Consider the following 24,257-nt stretch of genomic DNA (forward strand, 5'->3'; position numbering starts at 1 on the left):
GTAACATTCCTCTTCAACTAGGCCTTGGGCTGATTAATATTCTGCAGCCTTTTAAATGTATCTGTGAGAAGGGCGAGGTTATTTTGTTGTTGTTTTGTTTTAATCATTTACTTGTTTTTATCCTGTATTTTATTCTGTGAACTGCCCTGAGATCTATTGAGGAAAGGTGGTAGGTAAGGAAACAAAGAAATAAATGGTGACAAGGGGGAAGAGGACAATCAGTGAAAGCTATCTCTCTACTTTCCACTGATACGAGCACCATGTGATCAGAACTCTACTCAGCAGATACTCCTGTTCATGGAGTTGACTCAAGCTTATTTCTATGGAACACCAATGAAGAGAAATAACATGTTAGGGGAGATCAAAAAAGAAACCCTGAATTATATAGGCCAGCGGTTCCAAACTGGTGGTCCGCAGACCCCAGGGGGTCTGGAAAACCCACCCAGAGGGCACATACCCACCAACTGTTTGGGGGGAACACATGGAAACGCACAAGATCGCAACCACATGCATGTCTCATGCAAGATCGCAGCACCCAAAAATGTGTGTTTTGGGGCACCATGCTCTCACGTGAGTCATGTAACTTGCACAGGAGCGCAGACTGGTTTTGTGCTGCTCATTTTGGAGGTTATACTGGCACCATTCACATAACAAAAACTACCACAGAGATATCAACATATTCAAAATTAAGGGGTCCATGGCTTGGCTTTCGAGTCTGCTATATTTAGCTAATTGGGAACCACTGGTATAGGCCATTGAGTAGACTCAATAGTCCAGCACGTACCTGGGAAACAATAGTAGGTGAAGTAAACATATTAATCAGTTGAATGGAAAGATTTTCAGTCACTGGACAGATAACAGTTCACTGAAGTACTCTCCAAGGCCTTTCCAGGTTTCTACTTCTAGCCGTGGGTCCATGTGCTGTGCTAGAGGCCTAAAAAAAAAAGTTTTGATGAGATGGTAGTAAAAGAAAGGCACGTCAGTTCTTCTATGCCCTTTTGCCACTTCTCATAACTAACAGTTCAGTGATTTAAAATGTGATGGAAGATCCTGTTTCGGCTCCTTATAACAATTAAGGGAGTGATCCTATGCACATAAAACTGGCATGAAGCAAGCCACTGTAAGTTAAGCCACTGTAAAGTTACACCAGGGCCAAACTTGGTTCAGCAGCAGGACTACTGATGGCTGAGCTGGCCTCAGCCTGGCAGAGGGAAAACAAGGCTTTAAAATAGTGTTTGAGTTACAGAACCCTGTTTGCCATCTTAACTTATGCCAGATTCCTAGATAATGTGAGTGAGCAGAACAGGTTTAGGAACCAACCTAAATCTGCTCATCTACAGTTCCCCAGAACACTCCTTTTTCAGGGCTTAAGATTCTCCAGGCTCAGCTCAGAAGGGGGTGGGATATGCAGGAGATCCACTGGATTCTAACCTAATCATACCAGTGGATCTTGCTCCCTAATCATATGACATGAGATGTTTCCCAGTTCTTAATTTTTAATAATAATTTCTTAATCTGCCATCAAGCTAGCTTTTGAAATTAGTAAAGTTCAAGTTTTTAGTCAGAACACTGCACACTCTGGCGGGGGGGGGGGTGGAAAAAATATTTTGCGCCCTGCCCTCTCTCATTGGGCAAAGGGGGCTGAACCAAGGGAAAACTTGGAAAACCAGTTTTAATTCAACGGATACCACCCAATGCCTACAATTTAATGCAAGAGAAGGCAACACAAAAAACAGCAATGGAGCAGAGGAATTAAAATGCAAACATCATTAAGCATAGCTAGACAAGCATTTGTTTGGATTGGTTTAGGTGTAGTCAATCCCCTAAGCAAAAGGATTAACTGAAGGACATCTTAAAGTCACTTCTAGCTGCAAGTTTAAAGGAATCCCCCTCTTGAGGTGAAGATAAATAGACCTTTGGCAATGGCATTTCAGGAAAGATTCGTGCTGTGGGTGGAATTAAATAAGATAAAAATCCCTTGCCTGAAAAGAGAAAATAGTACATTAAATAACACGCACACACACGCACACACTTAGGGACAAGTCATCTTCTTATTGATCTTTGCAAAATTATTTTGATGTCTCAAGTTCTCAAGTGCTTTGCCTTGGCAAGGACTTTGGCTAGTGGTGCCAGAACTGACAGTTGTAGGGAAAACACTTGTCATTTGAACTTGCAACTCTGGGGGCATGCAAACTTCAAAGTCCTCTGGTTTTCATGCTTCCAGTTTACCCTTCTGTGATAAACACATGTACTTCTGAAGCAGGAAATCTATACAGTGGAATGCATATGTCCTCTTCCTTTTTCTTTCTTTCTTTTTTAAAGCAGCAAACAGAATCAAACTTACAGTTTCCATCTCTAATTGGAATAACACAGCTAACATCTTGTAGAGGGGTACTTTGAAAACAGCATTAAAACTGAAGCAAAGGCAATGAACATCCATGGTCATCCTGAAACTCTTACCATCTAGCTTCTTTGAATTATCCCATCTTTCCTGTAACCTTTAGGGCATCCTTGTAAAATAGGCTAGTATTATTAATCCTATTTGAAGCTCAACATAAAAAAAGCTAAGATCATGGCAACTGGTCCCATCACCTTCTGGCAAACAGAAGGGGAAGAAATGGAGGCAGTGAGAGATTTTACTTTCGTGGGCTCCATGATCACTGCAGATGGTGACAGCAGTCACAAAATTAAAAGACGCCTGCTCCTTGGGAGAAAGGCGATGGCAAACCTAGACAGCGTCTTAAACAGCAGAGACATCACCTTGCCAACAAAGTCCGTATAGTTAAAGCCATGGTTTTCCCAGTAGTGATGTATGGAAGTGAGAGTTGGACCATAAAGAAGGCTGATCGCCGAAGAATTGATGCTTTTGAATTATGGTGCTGGAGGAGACTCTTGAGAGTCCCATGGACTGCAAGAAGATCAAACATATCCATTCTTAAGGAAATCAGCCCTGAGTGCTCACTGGAAGGACAGATCGTGAAGCTGAAGCTCCAATACTTTGGCCACCTCATGAGAAGAGAAGACTCCATGGAAAAGACCCTGATGTTGGGAAAGATGGAGGGCACAAGGAGAAGGGGACGACAGAGGACGAGATGGTGGGACAGTGTTCTCGAAGCTACGAACATGTCTGACCAAACTGCGGGAGGCAGTGGAAGACAGGAGTGCCTGGCATGCTCTGATCCGATCCGTGGGGTCCATGGGTTCACGAAGTGTTGGACATGACTAAACGACTAAACAACAACAAAATTAATCCCATAGTGTGGATTCTGTGGCACCTGACAGCAAGTGACAACAACCTTTCAGAGACTCTGCCTATTTCCGCTCTGTCTCAGTCAACATAGCTAATATTGAAGAAGCTTCTTAGAAAACCTTCAAAGAATTTAGAGAAAGTGAAAAAGAATGTGAAAAAACTAAAAAGGAGATAGAAGAATTCAGAATAACACAATAAGCCACTTGGGATGCTCTAGCAATTTTGCTGATGCCCCCCCGGATGTCTGGCAGTGCACAGCTATGGCCATCCCAACACTATCCATGGTAATTTGGGGGCACTGGGGCACATGGTAATTTGCACCCCAGCGCCACATCTGGTAAAGACGGCCCTGCTTCCCCCAGCCTGCCAAGTGACATTGGCAGCAAGATTTGGCAGTTAGGGGATTTGGCCACAGAGACAACTGGGACACTCAGGCAGGCTGCTCTGAATCGCTTCTGGGGGCTGCATGGGGCTCAGTTTTAAAGGCTCAGTGAAAAGAGGGCCACATTCCATCACTGAACTGCTTCAGTAAGAAACAAATTGCTTGTCAGTCATTGCTTCACCCCAGTCAAAGATAATACCCCTTGTGTTCCATTCATTCCATGACAGAAAAAATACAGAATTTACAAGAAGGAGCTGTAATGCCGAAAGAGAAGAACAATGGAAAGGTTTAAGTGTGATTCTGCTCTCACCCACCACCTTTCATTGCACTTGATTTTAAGTCATATTATTACTAAACCAGTGTGGGATTTTTCAACAAAAGAGCACAGCCCAGGCTTTACTTCCATCATTGGGAACCTGCATTTTAGGAAAAACATGTCTTTCAGGAGCAAGCAGTGATTACCAATTAGTTGCATTATCTTTTTGTCACTGTTTCTCAACAGGTAGTGTCTAAATAGGCATAAATGCATCTCTGAAGAATAAAGACAAAGGAATAAACACATAGGTAGAAATGTAATTTCACTGATTAAGTACCTTTTACTCAAGAGCTTGCAGAGTAAGTGCCTGATTGAAAAGCCTTCCTTCTGATGTTAATGGGCCATTTGTCAAACATTATTATATAGTAAATGATGGCCACTGTGTAGACAAGTGCTTAGAATTTACTTCTAAATGCTGATGCCCCTACCAAACACACACACAGAGTAAACACATGGAAATATTGAGTCAAACCATGATAGTCCAGTGTTTGTGCTTTCAAAAGCAAAGGGGGGGGGAGAGATTTAACATGTATAATTTCAAAATGCATAGTTATGAAAACTAGTGACTGTTTATCAACCAAAAATAAAAATATTAAAAAATCAAAACAATTTAGCTAGATGTCCCCCTAGGTTTCATTATACAGAGGGAAGGGAAAACTGAGTGTAGTTAGTTGGGTACTCTGGACTTTCAGTTGATTTCCAAAAGCTTAAAGAACAATGAGTTGTAGCCAGGATATATGTTGGGGAGACACACACCTGTCATTATCTTCTGTCTGGCTCTGTCTAGCAGATTCAGGATGAAATGTATCAACAACAGTTGTTTTAAATTACTTTCTTTTGACCCCAGGTACTCAGAAAATCTGTCAAAATCTTCAGTCATTTGAAAACTAGGAAGTTAAATATAAAATTAACATCAGGGAGTACCTTCCATGAAGTTAACGAGTATATTTTGCAAAATTGCAAGGAACTGACCTTTTTTCATCTTATTTTTTAAAAACCTAAACTAAAACAAGTTTACTTGGACTTGCTAAAAAACTTTTCAGCAGATTCTTCTCAAATTCCTCTTTTCTATTGCAGTTTTTCTGTCCACACTCAGTAAGCAAAGCCCATTGAGATGCTCCCCTGTCATCGTCAACCTTAGCCAGGTCTTTACTCTCTGCAAGGTACTGAATGACTGCTCCAGGGTACAAGTCGTGCCTGGCTGAGCAAGAGAGGTGAGCAGAGCCTTTTTTGTGGCAGGGTAAAAGATTTCTGCCTCTTTTACTAGAACCGGGCTGCCTGCAACAAGAAGAGTCAGTTCATGGAATCTACTATTCAGTCAAATTGCCGGTTGCATCATTAGAATGTGCCACAACATCATCCAAGTGACCTCAGCAAGCATTTTAATTTCAAATATTCTGATTATTTCCATTTTCAGTTAAGTATTTTTATTTATTTACTTGATTTAGGGGGGCAGCTGCCCCCTCCCCGCCCCCTGGCTTCTCCCATGTAAGGAACTACTGGTGAGAACAGAGCCCAACATGGATGGGAATTTCATAAAGGTGAAACATGGAAGGCAAAAATGACTACAATTCCAACAATTTCCAACAATTCCAACAATTTCCAACAAGAAAAAAAAGTGGGAGACATCTCAAGAAACATCTCAAGAAAACAGTGCCCAGCCTGGTGAGCTGCATTCAAGGGTACTAAAGTAGCTTGTGGATGTAATCTCAGTGCCTCTCTCTATAATCTTTGAGAATTATTGGAGAATAGGTGAGGTGCCTGTGGACTGGAGGTGGGCAAATGCTGTCCCCATCTTCAAAAAGCAAGAAAAAGAAGACCTATGTAACTACTGACTGGTCAGCTTGATGTTGATACCAGGAAAGGTCCTAGAACAGATAGTTACATGGAGGAGGGAACAAGCTTGTTTTTCCCTATTCTGGAGGGTAGGATTTGAACCAATGGCTTCAAGTTACAAGAAATTGTCAGTAAGAGCTGTTTGACAGTTGAATGGTCTCCCTCAGGAGGTCGTGGACTCTCTTTTATTGGAGATTTTTAAGCAGATGTTGGATAGCTACCTGAAATTGTAAGAAAACAGTTGAAAGAGAGCAGTGGTCCAAGTTCACTTAAAAGGGAATTAGAGGAAACTAGAACTCAGTACTGCTGGAGAAGTGGGTGACCCTGGTTTATTTTCACAGTTTGTTAATTGATACTAAGCCAGAGTAGCCTACTTATGGTGTAATGGGGAACGCTGACTAAATACAAGCCGGGGTCTTCGTGTTAAAGCCAGCTCATGACAACACAGGAGAGGCAATGTTACAGAGATTAGCATTATTTATTTCTTAAGTCAACCGGCCACTAGTGGTCAGTACTTATCTGTGGCTGTCAGTGTCCTGGCTCCCATTCAGAGCACAACCAGGGAGCTTCTTACTTGAGGGTTAAGGAAGAGGTCTTTATTGAGGCAGAGTAATGGTCAGGCTCAGCAGCAGGTAGTGAGTCACTGAAACTGGAGCACTCAGGCTACTTGATGGGAAAGGGAAGATTACCTGGGCTAGAAACAGCCGTCCAAGTTTAAGGAGTCCAGGATCAGTGCAAGGAAGTCAGAACAGTACAGAAGCTCACCCAACCTTTAAAGGCAAGGCAAGGAGAACTTGCTCACAAGAGTCCTGTGTCTTGTGAGAAGGTTGGGTGTGTAGGTGCTCACTCAGGCTGCCCCACCCTCAATGGGCAGCTGACACCTTCCCTGGATTCCATTGATGCTCTCCTCTCATCAGAAGGGAAGAGGAGAGGCAGTCCCACCCTCCCACCATTTCATCCTCCTCTTCCCCTTGTTGACTGTGATGAATGAGCATCCCTACTGAGACTGTTCTGGATTTGGCTCAGATTTCAAAATGTGTTACTTTATTCTTTTCTTTTCTTTTTGTTGCTCATCTTCTTAAAGGTTAAACAACAACAGATATGCAACAGCAAAATCCCCAACAACTATGATGCAGCACAGAATTTAACCATGTGATACAACATATAAAAGAAAAATCAGACAGCATCCAGATTATCCAATACAAAAATAAATAAATATAGCACAATATCTGTTAGAAGGTATTTTAGCACTATTTTGCTATTGTGCCAAAATTTGTAACTTTCTTACAGTTCTCAAATGTTTTTAGAAACCAAATCATTTTATTCAAGCTGAGTGCAAATTGGTCTAGGGTTTTCTGTTGCAGATTTGGCTTTTGTCTAAAATGTAACTTTTGATTTATTTCTTTTTAAAAATCAGCAACATGACAGAGACTTGTGAAATAACTCCTTGTTTTTTGCAGCATTCCTGTTTAATTCATGGTTTTGCCTGACATATGCTTAGTGAGATACAGGTGTGAGAACTGCACTTAGATGTAATTTGACAGGCCCATCATTTCCATTATGCAGACCCAGTAAAATCCAATATGTCAGCGCATATGTCCTATAACTTGCTGGACTTTCATCAAAGCATAAGCAGGTAAGCTCATCATTCAAGGTGTTGCAGCTGAGTGAGTCAAAACACCGGGTGTCCATTTCATGGTAATTATTCAGCTCATATGTAGAGCTAACATATTGGCGTTATTTATCTTTGTTAGTTACAAAAATTATAGGCCACCTTTATGAGAAAAACTCAATCAAGGTGTGTTATACAGCAACAGATAAAAGTACAACTCCAACTATAATAAATCAAATAGAAATTATTGTGAGGAGGAATGAGATTATGAATTGTAGCATTCCTCCCATGATTTAAGGAATCGGTTTCAAGATATTAATGAATGCCTTAATGCAGTGGTTCTCAAAGGGTGTGACACGCCACACCGGTGTGGCAGGTGTGGTGGGAAGATTCAATGACAATCAAAGAAATATTTAAACATTTCATTGTAGGATGGTATAGCATCAATTGTTTGTTTGTTTGTTTGTTTGGCTATACAACCGTTTCCACACCTCTCTTCAAGAGCATTGGCTATTCTTCTACAGTGTTCCATGACATATTGTTGTGAACAGGGATTTTCAACTCTGACAAATATGGAAGATCAGAAAAGAGAAAGGCGTCTTTGTATTGATGAGATTAGAGTTTGTTTGTCTCAAATTAGACCTAATATGATTGAGATTACATGGCAAAAGCAAGCTCACAACTTTCATTGAGTTTGTATACATACTTAAGGTAAATATGTAAGAGGCTCTTTTATAACTGTAGTTGGGGAATGATTCATGTTCTATTCTAAATTATTTTTGCATTGTTTTATATTTTCTGTCCCATGATAATATTATAAAGTAGTTGTGTTCTGTTATAAATCAAGTACTGCTAGGAGTTGTTTCTTTCTGTTTTCCAATGTATTTCTTAGCAATAAAAAATTTGGTGTGGTGCAAGCAAATTTTTGACGCAGGTGGCGCTGTGGGTAAAACCTCAGCGCCTAGGACTTGCCGATCGCATGGTCGGCAGTTCGAATCCCCGCGGCGGGGTGAGCTCCCGTCGTTCGGTCCCAGCGCCTGCCAACCTAGCAGTTCGAAAGCACCCCCGGGTGCAAGTAGATGGCTCGCCAGATGCAGCTTGTCATGCTGGCCACGTGACCCGGAAGTGTCTGCGGACAGCGCTGGCTCCCGGCCTATAGAGTGAGATGAGCGCACAACCCTAGAGTCTGGCAAAACTGGCCCGTACGGGCAGGGGTACCTTTACCTTTAAGCAAATTTTTATTCTTAAAGTGTGGCCCAGAGAAAAAAGTTCAAGAACCACTGTTTTAATGGCACTAGAGATTACCTGTCGTAGGGTCCCATTCAGTTAGAATGCCCTGCCATCAGAATCAGTACAGGTTCCAAATCCCAAGAATTAAAATGCAGAGAGGCCCCAGAAGTCTTGTCTTAAGTACATTCTGAAAGTATTAACCTGGGGAAAAGCTGGTTCCCTCTCCTTCATAGAACCAATAATTTAGAATATTCTCTGGGTAATAATTTGTTAGATGTTATACTGTCTGTTAATTTTCAAAGTACCATAATACTGAAAGTTAGGAATAATGACCTAAAATATATGGGCTGTGAAATTGGAACAAAGAAATAAAATACATCAATTTGGCCATGGAACTAAACACACTCAAGCAGATCCTCATAACATAATTTAAAAAACACACAGCAAGAACACAAGGACTGCTCAGTGAAAGCCAAATCTCTGATGGTGTCAGTCAGTGACACTTAAAACTAAGCACCTCCGAGAGTCTTGCTTATTGGAAAAGGTTGCACACCCAAAAAAGTAGAATTTTATCTCCTTTTAGAGCAATAAGTAAAGGTAAAGGTAAAGGTACCCCTGCCCGTATGGGCCAGTCTTGACAGACTCTAGGGTTGTGCGCCCATCTCACTCAAAGAGGCCGGGGGCCAGCGCTGTCCGAAGACACTTCCAGGTCACGTGGCCAGCGTGACATCACTGCTCTGGCGAGCCAGAGCCGCACACGGAAACGCCGTTTACCTTCCCGCTAGTAAGCGGTCCCTATTTATCTACTTGCACCCGAGAGTGCTTTCGAACTGCTAGGTTGGCAGGCGCTGGGACCGAACAGCGGGAGCGCACCCCGCCGCAGGGATTCGAACCGCCGACCTTTCGATCGGCAAGCCCTAGGCGCTGAGGCTTTAACCCACAGCGCCACCCGCGTCCCTATTTAGAGCAATAGGTCCTGTCAAATCAAGGTACTGTTCTACTCCTTTCTGAACCCTATCCTGAATACATGTTAGTAATTGTTCTCAGATGAAGCATGACCCCAGCTGCTCATGGATAGGCAATATTAAATTCCCACTAATTCACACCTGAAGAAGTCATCAATGAACCTTTGTTAATGAAAACTGAATTCTACAGTCATCTATGTCTTCTTGGCCCAGTACTAATCCTTCTGGGTAACAGGGTTAGAGCTAGAAATTCCTCTCTGCTCCCTTGGACACTTCTCTAAGAAAAAGGAAGTCTTCCTTCCCTCCCTCCCTCCCTCCCTCCCTCCTTCCTTCCTTCCTTCCTTCCTTCCTTCCTTCCTTCCTTCCTTCCTTTTTCATACTTATCACCCATCTTTCACTGAATAGTTCCAGCACAGGCTTCATAAGACATCACAACTTAAGACAATATGCAATTCGTTAAAAATGTAAGTTAAAATCATAAACACAGACGCTCCAATGTCCCTATTTCCCAGGGACAGTCCTGAATTTTCATAAGCCATCCTGGTTTCTGATTTGATTCCAGAATGTCCAGCTTTTCCTTAGGACCTCCCTATTTTCACCGGAGAAATGTTGGAGGGTGTGTCAACAAAACCACAAGAGCGACCATCAGCCTGCTCTTCTAAAAGCTTTGCTTGTGCCTGTGCCACCAAGAAGCCTGTTGATCTTTCCCAGATAGCTCTAAAGCGCAACTGTGAGCACAGAGGTACCAGGAGAAAATAAAAAGTTGGCATACCTAGTTGCATTATTTTTCTGGATGTTTGATATATCCTGTGGGGCTCAAAGCCCCAAGTGCTACCCAAAGATAAAATCATTCACCTCTGTAACAACTTACACTCCGCAGTTGCATTAAGCAGTGCTTTTGTCCAGTTTTCTAATGTTCTTTTCACACTGCAGTATCTGGTGCACTGTGGTGCTGTAGCTTTTTGACCAACATAGCACCACATCACACTATATTTGGCGTGGTGTGACACAGCAGAAGAACGTTATTAGACAATGTCACAACTCCCCCAACCTTTCTGCAGATGCATGCTGGTATACCACCCCAAATTTCATCACCTTACCCCCAACAATGTTCTGGGTAAAAATTAATTTCGGGTGCAATTAACATGGAAATTGGCACTAAACTTGCACTAGATTCCTGGAAATGGCTTTTATGCTGTGTGAATGAACTGTTCAGGAAATGTCAGGCAAACAGAATAAAACTGCCATGCGACTGCAGCCCTGCTTGAACAGAAGCTGTTTGTGGTATACTTTGAAAAGCAGCAACCCTACATTTTGTATAGTTCTATTGAATTCAACCTGCATGGGAAAGGAAGTGTCATCAATTCCCTAATGCACTCTGCATCCAACATCTTCATTCTTTTGCTCCTTCATGCTTCATGACATATAGAATACAAAAGGCCCATTGTGTTATTTTAATCTAAAAGCTACATCCCAGTGTCAATAAAATTGCTGGTAAATTTTTCAGCAACACTTTTTCTTATGTTGCTTATGCAAAAAGAAAAAAGAAAACAATCTCACTTCAACATCTAAAGTGTATTGAGACAGCATGCTTGAAAATTCTGGCAGAAATAAATGTACTTTGATTAAATTAATATTCCAATAAGTACTATTTGCAATCCTATAAAAAGGACAACTGAAATAGAGATGGCATTATTCCTCTGGATGTGTGTATGTGTGGTACATATCTTTTGCATTCTATAGTTTCAGAGTGCTGTTCTAAAAACCCTATATGTCACTCTATATGTCAATGAGTTTTTTAATGTGTTTCAGTGTGCAATGCAATAGTCATGGTCCATTTGTCTGTTGGCATCCTTAGCTTGCTATTACTTCAAAAAAGCTTCATTTCTCCTGGCATGAGTAGTCCTAGCTAGAGAAAACAGACAGCCCTCCATCAAAGCTCAATGCAAGTTCCAAGTCGTCTTTATTCGAGTTTCTGAGTTGACTTGGCTGCATATATGGTTAAGGAGGGCATCTGCAATTCATGGGCAGCCAACCTGTGACACAAATTTACAGGAGCAGGGGGCCTTATGGCACATGATCAGGATGCACATCTCAGCCACCTGCCACTCACTCCCCACCACCTCCCCATCTCAGTTTGGCAAAAGGACCCCAAGGCATGGAAGGCGGGTACATTATGAGAGAGATGCCTATGTGATGTACCATGCAGTAGGGTGCCAACATCTCATACTCTGGATCCACTGGTTGCACACCACTGTTATAAAAATCATTTATCCCGTCTTACTACTACTACTAATTATTATTATTATTATTATTATTATTATTATTATTATTATTATTATTTATTTCTACCCTGCCCATCTGGCTGGGTTTCCCCAGCCACTCTGGGCAGCTTTCAACAGAACATTAAAAACAGAACAAAACTTCAAACATTAAAAACTCCCCTAAACAGGGCTGCCTTCAGATGTCTTATAAAAGTCAGATAGTTGTTTATTTCCTTGACATCTGACGGGAGGGTGCCACTATCGAGAAGGCCCTCTGCCTGGTTCCCTGTAACCTCACTTCTTGCACTGAGGGAACCACCAGAAGGCCCTCAGCACTGGACCTCAGTTTCCGGGCAGAACGATGGGGGTGAAGACGCTGCTTCAGGTATACTGGGCCGAGGCTGTCCAGGGCTTTAAAGGTCAGCACTAACACTTTGAATTGTGCTCGTAAACATACTGGGAGCTAATGTAGGTCTTTCAGGACCAGTGTTATATGGTCTTGGTGGCCACTCCCAGTCACCAGTCTAGCTGCCGCATTCTGGATTAGTTGCAACCATCCCCTCCCAGTTGTCACGAGGAAGACTTCAGACAGCTCACTTGGCTAATTGCCGAGTGAAACCAGACACGCAGAGAGCTTCTTTTCAGTACTTTTATTATTAGCAAAGAGAAAAACATGGAGACCATGGAATGTACTCACTCAAAGCTTGAGCTTTTGCCCAGAGTGCCCACCCCTCCCCCTCGCAACTAACGTCTTAGCTCTCAGACTCCTCCTGCTGTCTACGGTAACTGCTAAGGGATCCTTCTGTCTCTGTTTGGCAAATTCTCCTCCCCACTCCCTGGACTTTAATGCCTCTGGACAGTCAATGTGCTCTTTGGGGGCGGGGGGAATTAAAGCATGACCTTTTGTTAAACGTATGTGAAAACAAGAGCATCCTCTCTTGTGAATGTATGGAAGCCCTGAACCAGTCTCCTCTGATCTGCTCTCATGTTCTCAGAAGCCACATAACAAGCAGCACAGAGAGACTATGAATGGAACAGAACAACTGACAGCAGCTGATCTGCTGTGACAGGACAAATGAATTGGTTGGCTTTAAATGAAGAACCAGTCAAGGGAAAGTTAATTTCTGGTATGACACCACACAACAGTGATACCTGTGAGTCACCTGAGTTTGAAAGCCTGTGCTGAACAGCTGTTCACTCATAGTATTCTGCCTATCCTACTTAATAATAACAAACTGCAAGACGCAGACATTGTTATGACTGTCACCCAAGTACATTCAATTTATAGAAGATGAACATCTTAAGTTTATGTGCAGAAAGACTTCAACAATCTGCATTATGCTTGTCAAAGCACATATGACCAAGGAATCTAACCCCAAGCTGAAGTTGGGGAGAAAAGACAAGTTCACACACCCCTCGGCTAAGAGCCAGGGCATTCTAAACTAATCTGCTTTAGTGGTTGCAAGTTCAGAAGAAAAGGTGGTATGAGAAGATGGCCCCTTGTGGCCCCAGAACCTTGGTTCATCTCAGAGGACTGTAGCCTGGAATGTGACCTAATGTGTCCTGGGACATATCCCCCCACCCACCTTGACCCTTTTTGTCTCCATGGAACTCTGCATGCCACAAAACACAGGTATCCTGGCTTTTATAGCAGCAGATGAGCAAATGGCAACTTCCAAGAAGTGAGCCTCAAATTGGAGGTCCATATCCAAGTTCTGATAGCTGGACACTTCTCCCTCAAATTATTTATGGCAAGGGTAGCAAGCAGATCAAGGAAGTATCGATATCAAAGCTAGCTCTGCCTCTGCCTGGTAGGGCAGAAAAGAGGGGTCATAAAAAGCCTCCCCATAACATCAAGAGGCAAATGTTTTATCTCATCAGATCACCTTTCAGTGATCACAGTACTGTATCTTTTTCACTCTGCACTAACAAAGACAGCTTCCATTAGATTTAAGGCCATGAAGCTCTGGCGAGGGGTCTTTGATGTCTGGTGTTCGAAGCCAAGAGAGACAGAGAAACTTGCAGGCATGCAGCACACCATTCCTGCTTCTGGCTGCTTCTTAAGAACTCCTGCACATCTCCCTCCCTCTAGGGACATGGGGTTCCCCAGTTATAACCAGAAAAAGGTATAACAGCTGCTCAACGTGCCAGTATCTCTTGTGCCGTCATGAGCAAAGCATATCATGAGCTGAAAGTGTGCATAAAGGCTTGCAGACACATGAACTACAGAAGATTAACCTTTTCATACATTAACTCCAAATATAGCATGCTTTTAATTTTCCATTTTAGTCTGTATCTATATCATCTATAGCTATAACTATAGATATATATATATTCAACATGCAGCTAATGCTCCTACATAATACATCACAAAGGGGGAAAACTCATCCCACTCTCTGCCATTTCTAAATACATAAATACGTAAGTCAGGCTATTAATACTTTGAATTCTATCATAAACTCAGAAAGTGATGGAGTGGGAAGTTGGGCTGCTTGCCTGTAATGCATATTTTTAGAGAACAGAACAGAACTCTTCATCAGAATTCCCTTGGTTTAAATTATTTCTTATAGAGAACAGGAGTGGGGATGGGAAGAGGAACATTTTGGGTCCAGTCTTGCAGCAGGATTTTTGTACAACAGTGTCTTCTGTTTGTTATGCAAGCTTTTCACTTGGGGCGCAAAGCAATGAGCAAACACAGAAAATGGGAGCACTATCATGTACTGTACAAGAAATGTTCTTCCATGTAAAGATTGGGATATTTGAATGGATCCTTACTGTAAACTTAATTAATGTTGTCACTGCCTAAAAAGTGCATCCCCACCACCACACAGAGGTGTAGCATGGGGGGGCAGAGGGGCTGTGGCCCCAGGCACACATTCTTGATAGGGCACAGCCAGGTGCCCACACAACAGGCTCCTCCTGAGAGACAAGCTGTGCCCGGGCCACGCCTTCGAGGCTGGGGCAATAGTGGCGCCGGTGCCTCCTTTTCCTCATGGCCAGCAAAGCCTCTGGGACGGCCATGAGGGAGGGAGGGGAGGGCACCACACCTCATGCTCTGCTTCACTGTCCAATGACTCATCCCCTAGCCCTGACACTATCTCTACCTCTGTTCCTCCAGCTCCGGGGTCCCCAGGGGCTGTGCCCCAGCTGCACCCAGCCCTGCTGCCTAGACTCTGACCATCTTCCCTGAGTACCACAGGAACAGAGAAGCAGAGGGAAGGTGTGCTAGCCCCAGGGCCATCTTACCCATAGGTGCTAGGGGTGCCGGGCACCCAGGCGCCAGGCTCTCAGGAGCACCAGGCCAAGAGTCTGGGGCCAAGATTTGGAGTCCGGGGATTGGGAAGAGCTGATAGCCGCTGCCAAGCAGAGAAGAGCCTTTCGGAGTGCCACAGCTCTTCTGCTGCGAGCAAGTAAAGCGCTGAGGCAGCCAGTCAGCTCCACCCTCCTGCGTGCCTGGGATTGGCGGACTGTCGAGAGGCCCGCCCAGTGCACGCTGCTCACACAAGTCACCCGGCTTTGCTCAGCCGCCACCGCCACCTCCTCGGGCTCAACTGTTGTTGAGCTGGGCTCTGCTTGCCCACCCCCCAGGCGCCCAGTTGCTCTGCCACCGCCTCCCCCCACAAGCCCTTCCTGGAGCAAAGATAGGGGAGGTGGTGGCAATCAAAGTGAGGAGCTTTGTCTGCTCCAGTCACACGCCACCTGCCACCCCCATCTTCCATCACTGGCCTGCCTCTCTGCCTCTGCCAGCCAATGATGCGGCACACGTATGGCCATGCGGGCTCACACTGTACCCACCCGACCTACCAGCCTGGCTGCACAGCTGCCGCTGAGGGACAGCGGGCAGGTGGGTGATGCTGGGGTCCTACAGATTCCTGAAATATGGCAACCCTATCAAATATGTCAAGGGTCACCAGTTGGAAGATGGAGCAAGCTTGCTTTCTCCTGCTCTGGAGCATAAGACTTGAACCAAAGGCTTCAAGTTACAAGCAGATTCTGACTAAACATCAGGAAGAACTTTCTGACAGTAAGAGCTGTTCAACCATGGCAGGTAAAAAAAAGGTAAAGGTAAAGGACCCCTGGACGGTTGAGTCCAGTCAAAGGTGACTATGGGGTGCAGTGTTCATCTCGCTTCAGGCCGACAGAGCCGGTGTTTGTCCACAGACAGCTTTCCGGGTCATGTGGCCAGCATGATTAAACTGCTTCTGGTGCAACGAACACTGTGACAGAAGCCAGAGTGCATGAAAACACTGTTTACCTTCCCGCTGCAGTGGTACCTATTTATCTACATACTTGCTCATACTTGATTTTGAACTGCTAGAATGGCAGAAGCTGGGACCCAGCAATGAGAGGGAGCTCACACTGCCGTGTGGATTTGAGCCACTGACCTTCTGACTGGCAAACCCAAGAGGCTCAGTGGTTTAGACCACAGCAGAGGTTGGGTGGCCATTTGTCATGGATGCTTTAGCTAAGATTCCAGCATTGCAGAGGGTGGATTAGATGACCCTTGAGGTCCCTTCCTACTCTATAATTGTACAATTCTATGCCATGCAAAACGTTAAGGAGATATTTTAAAAGAAAGTTGCTTACACAGCAGAAGTTTTCATTTTCTCATTTATTTTTAGTAAAGCATTTGCATGCAGCTAGGTTTATTGCTTTTAAGAGCTGTTCTTTTCTGGCTGCATTGTCCTCATTTCAAGGTATGCGCTTAGGTTTTTTACAGTGAAAATCCTTTATACTCTCTTTCCAGTGTCGTCAGAAAGGATTTGCATTTCAAGTAAAATAAACCTCCGGCACATGTGGAATTCTAGATTGTTTCTGCGCAGATGTTTAACAATAAAATCACACAAAAGAGATGCAATGTAATAAAAAAAGGTTTCAATACAACACATACTGTTGGCAGAGTCAAATATGAGAGTTTTGCATCTTTAGTACTGAACTTTTTCCATACATAGAATTATACTTCTCTTTTCAGCCAATCGGCAGGCAGGCTTGGATCCACTTCCCAGCTGGCTAGGTGAGTGTTATGCCTCCATGCCAGCTGGGCTGCCCCAGAAACTAGAGGCAGCATTAGATCATGGTGGGAGAGGCAGTGCCAGCCCACAATGCCACGGAGCCAGGTAAAGGTAAGCGGACTTCTCTTTTCAGTTGTAAATGGGGAGAATAATTGCTTTCAGGTACCCACCCAATACACAAGTTAAGATTTGTAAAGCCAAGTTATCTGCAAAAGGTAGGAATGTCAAACTTCAAGCTTCACCCTTCCTACCATTGTCCGCATTCTTCTACCCACCCAGCATTTGTCAAAAAATTTCCTCAATCTCTCCCATTTATTCGCCCCCCTTCCAATTGGCTCTGCCTCCTGCCACTCCAAGCCAAGAGGGGCCAGACTTGGCGCTGCAGATGCAATCAACAAGAAGACTCACAAATATAAAAAATATACTTGTAATGCATTCTAACAAACAAACAGGCAAGGCAAATACAATGCAAAAAGGACAGAGAGCAATAGTACTACTGAAAAACCTGTGTGAGATCCATTTTAACCATTTCAGCAATGTCTCAATTAGTCTTGGAAGGTATTCTAAACCAACTTTTTTGAGGAATGTTTTCAAACAACTTCCTGTGGTCTCAGTGACTGATAAGCAGTGCCGGATTTACGTATAAGCTAAACAAGGTATAGCTTTGGGCCCCACTCTCTTGCCCCCCCCCCCAAAAAAAAAATAAGGGAAAAGAAACCTGGATGCACATTTCCAAAATATAAGATAAAAAACAAATAAAATAAAACCTACATACAGCAACAGTGGTAAATTGCTTTAGTTACCTATTAGGTCCATAAATTACCACCTAGCATATATTCAACACAAAAAACAGTGACAATTTGTTGTTGCCAAAGGACAGCTGGACATATAAAGGGCCCCATTACCTTCAGTAGCTGATAAGATATCTTTTTTGCTGTGCAGTTTTCTTATTATTGGCCGGATTTTTTCTGAGACACAAACTGGATTTTTGATTTTGTCATCCATTTTTGAATTTGTCATCCATTCTTTCTTCCCAGGACAATACAAAAATGTTGTTTAGAATACTTTCCCCCTGACTTAGGGCAAACTGGGGCATACTTTTTTTTAAAAAAAGAAGCTTAATAATGAAAATGAATCTGTAACTTGTTTTTCCATAGTAAAGGTAGAGGTAAAGGTAAAGGGACCCTTGACCATTATGTCCAGTCGTGGCAGACTCTGGGGTTAAAGCGCTCATCTCGCTTTACTGGCCGAGGGAGCCGGCATACAGCTTCCGGGTCACGTGGCCAGCAGGACTAAGCAGCTTCTGGCGAACCAGAGCAGCGCACGGAAACGCTGGAGTGGTACCTATTTATCTACTTGCACTTTGACATGCTTTCAAACTGCTAGGTTGGCAGGAGCAGGGATTGAGCAACGGGAGCTCACCCCGTCGCGGGGTTTCAAACTGCCAACCTTCTAGAATCATAGAATCATAGAGTTGGAAGAGACCACAAGGGCCATCGAGTCCAACCCCCTGCCAAGCAGAAAACACCACCAGAGCACTCCTGACATATGGTTGTCAAGCCTCTGCTTAAAGACTTCCAAAGAAGGAGACTCCACCACACTCCTTGGCAGCAAATTCCACTGTCGAACAGCTCTTACTGTCAGGAAGTTCTTCCTAATGTTTAGGTGGAATCTTCTTTCTTGTAGTTTGGATCCATTGCTCCGTGTCCGCTTCTCTGGAGCAGCAGAAAACAACCTTTCTCTCTCCTCTATGTGACATCCTTTTATATATTTGAACATGGCTATCATATCACCCCTTAACCTCCTCTTCTCCAGGCTAAACATGCCCAGCTCCCTTAGCCGTTCCTCATAAGGCATCGTTTCCAGGCCTTTGACCATTTGGGTTGCCCTTCTCTGGACGTTCCAGTTTGTCAGTGTCCTTCTTGAACTGTGGTGCCCAGAACTGGACACAGTACTCCAGGTGAGGTCTGACCAGAGCAGAATACAGTGGCACTATTACTTCCCTTGATCTAGATGCTATACTCCTATTGATGCAGCCCAGAATTGCATTGGCTTTTTTAGCTGCCGCGTCACACTGTTGGCTCATGTCAAGTTTGTGGTCAACCAAGACTCCTAGATCCTTTTCACATGTACTGCTCTCAAGCCAGGTGTCACCCATCTTGTATTTGTGCCTCTCATTTTTTTTGCCCAAGTGCAATACTTTACATTTCTCCCTCTTAAAATTCACCTTGTTTGTTTTTGCCCAGTTCTCTAATCTGTCAAGGTCGTTTTGAAGTGTGATCCTGTCCTCTGGGGTGTTAGCCACCCCTCCCAGTTTGGTGTCATCTGCAAATTTGATCAGGGTGTCCTTGAGTCCATCATCCAAGTCGTTGATAATGTTGAATAAGACCGGGCCCAAGACAGAACCCTGTGGCACCCCACTAGTCACTCTTCTCCAGGATGAAGAGGAACCATCCTGGACCATTCTGATCGGCAAGCCCTAGGCTCTGTGGTTTAGACCACAGTGCCACCCTGGTACCTGTTCCATAGTATTGGTGCTTACTTGTCCTATTTGTATTATTGTGTGTTTTCCTTTTCTATATGTTTATTAGAGCACTTTACAAGTATAATTTGTTATTTGTGGGTCTGATTGTTGGTTAGTATGATACACAGGAACCCTCATTATACATTGTACTGCAAATTTCAGGATTGATAGATTTACTTTCTTTCTCGGGTTTTTTGTGTTTTTTTACTAGAACCAATGAGCCTGGTACAAAAAACATATAGATAGAACAAGGTGCCTTTGAGCACAGACTGAACCTAAACATTTGTGTTCAGTATCAGAAATGCACTGGGTTCACTATCATTTCATACAAAACTCCAACCCTGAATATAATAATAATAATAATAATAATAATAATAATAATAATTTTTTATTTATACCCCGCCCTCCCCAGCCAAGGCCGGGCTCAGAGCGGCTTACAAGCAATAATAAAAACAAGATGAATGATTACAACTTAATAACAAAAGTAAAATACAACATTAAAATAATGGAACAGTAAAATATTAAAATGTAGCCTCATTGCAGGAGGAAAAGGAAAAGAAAAAAGAAAGAGAGGGAGGGAGGGAATCAAATTGGCTCCAAGCCAAAGGCCAGGTGGAACAACTCTGTCTTACAGGCCCTGCGGAAAGAAATAAGATCCTGCAGGGCCCTGGTCTCATGAGGCAGAGCGTTCCACCAGGCCGGAGCCAGTGTTGAAAAGGCCCTGGCTCTGGTTGAAGCCAATCTAACTTCCTTAGGGCCTGGGACCACTAGGGTGTTGCTATTTATGGACCTTGAGGCTCTCCGTGGGGCATACCAGGAGAGGCGGTCCCGTAGGTACGAGGGTCCTAGGCCGTGAAGGGCTTTAAAGGTCAAAAGCAGCACCTTAAATCTGACCCTGTACTCCACCGGGAGCCAGTGCAGCTTGAAAAGCACTGGGTGAATATGCTCCCATGGCAGAGACCCCGTGAGGAGCCTCGCTGCAGCATTCTGTACCCGCTGGAGTTTCTGGGACAGCTTCAAGGGCAGCCCTGCGTAGAGCGAATTACAGTAGTCAAGCCTGGAGATGACCATCTCATGGATCACTGTGGCCAGGTCGGGGCGGGAAAGGTAAGGGACCAACTGCTTGATGCGGCAAAGGTGGAAAAATGTCGCCTTGGCTGTTGCTGTAACTTGCGCCTCCATGGAAAGGGAGGCGTCAAGGATTACACCCAAACTCTTAACGGAAGGCAATGGCACTAATTGGGACCCCGCAAGAGAAGGGAGTTGGTCCCTCATCCCCATGCCATCCCGACCTAGCCATAGGACCTCTGTCTTTGAAGGATTTAGTTTCAATCGGCTCCCACGAAACCATCCAGCCACAGCTTCCAAGCATCTGGTCAGTGTGTTCGGGGCCGAGTCGGTGTGGCCGTCCATCAGCAGATAGAGCTGAGTGTCATCAGCATATTGGTGACAGCCCAGCCCAAAGCTCCTTCACATCAGCGGCATAATTTAGGCAGGAAAAGTCATTGTTGTAACTGTTGTTGCTTTTCACAGGGTTTTCGTTGAATTTTTCAAAATATAACAAATGTAAATTGCTAAACCATTGGGAATCAGAAACTGCAAATCACTCGGAGATCTACCAGGAGATCCTGATCTGCTACCTTCTGCCCACCCTGGATGCATGGTCAGTTCAAGCCCTCACCAATTCACCTCAATACGCTCTTCTTTATCCATTTGCATTGTTATCAATGTGTTCCTTGCTCCCATACAAGCCTATGTAGGCATATAGTTAAGGAAGGGGATTGAGACTAGTATTGTAATGCCATTACAGTACAATCGTGTCTTGTGCACATTTAACTTGCCTGATTTCAACAGTATACAGTTGAAGTCTGGCTGGTTAAAATCCTGCAAGTTAAATGCGGAGCCAACTTGAGGAGAGGGTCCTTTCCTGCTCCAGATTTTCCCAGCATAAAAGAACTTTGCTTCCCAAACAAAGGTCTCTCCCCTTGCTAGGAATCTGTTGCTCGCCTTGAGATCTTGTGGGAACTTAGGCAGCCCCACACGATCTCATGAGAGCATCCTGGAGCTTTTGGAGCTGATGCTCCAGATGTTCTGGAAGCCCAAGGATGCTCACACAGGGGTTCGGTTCCAAGTGTTTGAGTATATGCATTTTTGATGAACCCTTGCAAGAGAGCCCCTGCGAAAGACACAATAATACTGTACTTAAAGGGCTTTCTATGCCTCTATGAACCTGCTAGGGGTTTGAGATCAGCTACATAGGCCTTGCTTGTATGCACAAAGAAAATGAGCTCAGGGTGGCAGGGCCTTTTCTGTGGTAGCTCTATGGCTATGATAATAATTTCCCCAATATATATGATCCTACCTGATTTAGGTGGGTTCTAACAACATTTTTTGCTTTTAGTGAGAGAGTTAAATAAGCAGTAGCCTCCATAGTTAGTCTTATGATTTGAAGTGTTGGTCTCTCAAGCTCAAAAAAAGAAAGAAAGTGGTATCACATCATTCAAAAAGATGCAGAAAAGGACAACCAAAATAATGGTGGGATTCAGGTACTTTTTTGTACACAGAAAAGCCAGCACTTTGGGTCTGTTTTTAGTTTAGACAGTATGGTGGAAGGGAAATGAGAGAGATTTTTAAATTACACACAGTGGACAAAAAAAGGATAGAGAGACCACTTTCTTTGTCCCTCAGTTCATCGACAGATGATAGCTGATCAAAAAAAGTATTAATTCATACAACACATAATTCATAATATTTTTATTTGAAAGATGTTGTCTCAAAGGACAAATAGAATTTATTATTTTATGTGACAGAGCCAATGAGGATACTGGAAAAAAGAAAATGATCCATTGATTGTGAGAATTGTGGAATTTTGCAAAATAAAACAAGATTTGTTGGATTCTGCAAAAGGGGAATAATGTATTAATGGAGGAAGGTTGCAGAGTGCAGACCACCAGAGAGATGTTTTCATAGCCTGAAAGCAAATACACTCACAAAGACACCTTGGCCACCTCAATGGTAAGGCAAGTGCAAACAGAACCATGCACTCTCACTCCCACTGCTGTCAAGCAATGGCATAGGGCACAGTTGGGACCTGATTTCTGTGCCACTGACAATAGAGGGGGTGAACAAAGGTTTGTATTGCCCCTTTGCACCCAGCATGTATAACTAAGGAACCAGCAGAAATACAGGTGCTTTGGAGTAGTAGTCAAATGGGGTCTGAAATACAGGGGTATGGAGCTGATTCTTTGACACCACTCCGCATATGACTGCAGGCTAAGAAAGAAAGAACAGCATATGCACCTCATGCTATGCTTTCACCAGACCCGCCCTTAACTGGCACCTCTGCAGCCACCATACAAGTATGAAAGAGCCGCATGCAAGTTTCCCTAAATACCTCTCAGATCTGCTTTGTTTTTGTGCTCATACCAGAGAATCCAGTCAATCATCCAGGCTTTGGAAGGCTCTAAAATAAATGCCCATTTTGAGTAGTTTAACCGATGTCCAAGTCAGGAAGAAGAGACCACTGGGAATACGAAGATGCTGTACACCAGGCACCCACATATTACAGGCTGTTCAAATAAAACTATTAGGAAGTATAAATCTTAGCGCCTAAGGACCAAGGAGCTTAACCTGCTTTTAAAACATTTAACAAGTGTCAGTACATAAAAGTTGCTCGTGAGCAAACAGAGACTAGCTGCAGGGCGTTTGGAATGTACCCTGCTGCTTTTATTTGAAAGATTAATTGTCCTTTTACGATACATCGCTACCACTGCTATTTATGATCTGTGTTTCGCAATGAAAAACCCCAGGAGTTGCAGGAATAAGATGGATGCTGCATTATTAAAGCCGAGCAGAAGCTTGGCCAGAGCACTTCCGCATGTGTCACTCAACGTGTGTGTGTGTGATCCTCTCGTTTTATGATTGCTTCCCGCTTGTGGTTCCGGCATCTTTTACCGCTGTCAGTCTGCTCCCTGAAGTACCGCAGTGGCACAAATCCCTTTCCAACGCCTGGCAGTTGTGCCAACAGAGCAGTCTGAGCACCACAGCATGATGTGCCCAATACAATTAGAAGCTGTTTATATATAGCTTAAGTTGTTGGTTTTAGAGCCATGTTTTTATCTTTAAGTGGCATAGCTGCGATCTGCAAAGAGGAGCCTCAGATACTGTACAGATGGTTATCGGGTACAAATCTTCTCCATCACCTTATGCCATCCAGCACACTCCAATAATTTAAGGGGAGCCTCATGGAGTCACTGAAAGCTAATAAACACTTCTTCCTTCCTCTAGATTTATTTGTTTACACTATTTTAAATTACTTTAGATCATAAAGAATAACCCTCCATCCTACGTGCAATGACCTTTCTGAATGAGCCTCGACATAAAGAGCAGACACTGCAGCATTTCAAATCTTTATGACAGTGTCTGGCTGTTCTTTCAACAGCTTGCTGGCTTCCTAATGATCCTCTTTCAGCTTTATTTCTTCAAATCCATTTATTTTCCTGCCTGTGCTATCTACCAAGGACATGTATGTTTAGAGCAAAATGTTCTCTTTTTTCAAACTCTTGAATAAAGATTGAATAAAGGCTAGGATTTTAAAATTACCTTTTAAATTAGCACAGGCAGACTACTTTGACAGTGGAAAAAAAGTTTAGCATCATGAGCCTTGAATTAAAGGATGCCTCAAAGCAGAAGACAATTCTGCAGAGCACTATGATATACTGTACAGTACTCTTCTGTCCCATCAAAGTGTGCCTGATGAAGAAGAGAGCTTGGTTGCAAAGAAAGTGCTTGTTATATTGATAAAACAGACTATAAATAACCAAGAGTCCCATGCCTGCTTAAAAATTGTGGACTATATCCCCCTTC

At 43.5% G+C, this 24,257-nt stretch overlaps 1 long non-coding RNA gene across 2 annotated transcripts in view; it reads left to right on the top strand.

The window, feature by feature from the left end:
• The window catches only part of LOC310675401, a 32,629-nt gene extending 8,575 nt beyond the window's left edge, over positions 1-24,054 (top strand). Inside the window, exons 2-4 of one of the 2 annotated variants that reach the window (XR_014510109.1) lie at positions 5,026-5,162; positions 16,828-16,978; positions 24,011-24,054. This is a non-coding gene — a long non-coding RNA (uncharacterized lncRNA). Of the gene's footprint in view, positions 1-5,025; positions 5,163-16,827; positions 16,979-23,517; positions 23,678-24,010 lie in introns of those variants that run through there. The other variant, XR_014510110.1, reaches the window with a different exon arrangement.
• Positions 24,055-24,257: the final 203 nt, after the last annotated feature.

The sequence above is a fragment of the Podarcis tiliguerta genome (assembly GCF_965153285.1).
Source record: "Podarcis tiliguerta genome assembly, chromosome: 4".
NCBI classification, from domain to species: Eukaryota; Metazoa; Chordata; class Lepidosauria; order Squamata; family Lacertidae; genus Podarcis; species Podarcis tiliguerta.